Genomic DNA, 1955 nt, shown 5'->3' with positions numbered 1-1955 from the left:
GGGCGGGGCGTTCCGCGCCCTCCCGCGGCTGCCGGCGGACCGGCCCGCGCCGCTCGGCACGGAGCCAGCGCACGGCGCGGGGGCTCCGGACTGCCGAGCCTCAGTCCTCGCTGTCCCCTCGGAAACCTTCCCTTACCGGCTCGAAGCGCGGGTCTCCACGCGAGCCCCGCCGGCCGCGCCGAGGGGGTGGCAGAGCCGACCCTCGTCGCACAGGGTGCTCGGTCGGGGGAAGGTGGCTGAGGACTGTCAGGCTTCACCTGCGGGGACCGGCAGCGCAGCCCCGCTGTCCGTCGTGTCCTGCCTGAGAAGGCGCTGAGGGTCACCAGTGCGGTCAAAACCGGCTGCCTTCGTCAGGCGCCGTGTAAACACGAGGTTTATACACGAGGTTTAAACACGACCGGACCGTTAAAAAGTGCATGTAAGGAGAACTTTCCAGGCGATGTGAAACACAGATAGCGCATTTTGCTCCCTTTTGGTGTAGCTGGACACTCAAATGACCTAGCAGGGACTGAGAAAAATTGAGAGGAGATGGGAGGTAGCCGTCTGCACTCCTGATTTTCCCTGCGTCTGCTATGGACTGAACTCACAGTAAGCCTGCTGTAATGAACGGCATGTCCCCGTGAATTGCCAACTTCCCAAGCTTGTTACCATATTCTGGCATCTTTGTTACTTGTGCATTTCCTATGCCTGTCAGAAGAGAGAAGGGTAAATTATCTGTACTAGTATCAAAACTAGTTGTTGATAAAACCCAGTATTATATATCTCAATGCCTGCTTCTGTGGAAAATTCATTCTGTGTCCTGGGTATCTGTCGGATACCTTCATTAGGCATAATATGTATCAACTTGTGGACAGGATTTGCAGTGTCCACACTTCATCAGGATCTTTGAGAGCATGTTTCAGGCTCTAGATGACGATTCAAAAGGATTTTGCATTCATCAGGATTTGGGGTTTTTTATACAAGTGGCATGACCAATAAAGATTTTGAGTAATTTATGGTCGTTCTAAAAAAAAAAAAAAAAAAAAAAAAAAAAATCACAGGACTAATTAAGCCATGACTTGGTGCGTTTTCTGTCAAAGGGGAGAGATAAGAAAAACCTTGTTAATTATTTCAAAGTCACATTTTATCGTACATAAAAACGCATTTGCCCTTTTGAACCAGGGAAGGGCCAAGAAGTTGCCAAAAAATCGTGTTCACACAGCCCCCTCGTGGTCAAAGCCTTCAGAGCCTCACAACCACCTCTACTCAGAGGAAGGAGGGAAGGGTCAAAGCAGCCTGATGCAAATTAAAAATAAAGCGCTGCAACCTTGGCTCGCAAAAGGCATGGTCACCTGCTAGAATAAAGATATGCCTTGCCTATTACAAGGCTAATCTTTACTGTGCAATTTCACAGAAGTGAATCAAAGGTTATAAATGGTTACAGCTTTGTGAAAGTATTAGACTAGGTAGAAGGCCACTCAACTAAATTTAAAACCAGATTTCCTTACTACATTGGAAAACATTTTTTTTTTTAACCGGGGCTAGGCGTTTGAAGGATATATTTCTATATGCACTATATTAGTAGATTACATTGATAATAACCTGTATCAATAAAGAAAAATTATCTAAGCTCTGATCTGTCATTTCAAAGAACCTGTAAGTGTAGCACAATCATTAATAGCTTCCAGTTACTTTATTTTTAAAGACTCTAAATAATTTTATATGAGAACTAATAAAGCTTCATAGAGTTACTCCTTTGTTATCTTGCTTGATATTTGATTCAGCATTTTTAAACCTTTTTTTTTCTTCTACCTGTCAATAAGCCAATGTCTTTTGTATTGGCAGTGTATTACAGCCTCTTGAAAGCTGATGAGGAGGTAAAATAGCTGGAGGCAAGTTGGCTGTTGGGAGTTCTGATTCTTGGGTTGACAGTGTGGGATTACAGGGTAAACATTGTGGATGGAGTAAGACACGTC

The sequence above is a fragment of the Corvus kubaryi genome, unplaced genomic scaffold, assembly GCF_017639235.1.
Source record: "Corvus kubaryi isolate FWS band 111438036 unplaced genomic scaffold, C.kubaryi_AGA036_p1.0 split1-37296, whole genome shotgun sequence".
NCBI lineage: Eukaryota > Metazoa > Chordata > Aves > Passeriformes > Corvidae > Corvus > Corvus kubaryi.
Note: the sequence above shows the minus strand (reverse complement) of the source record.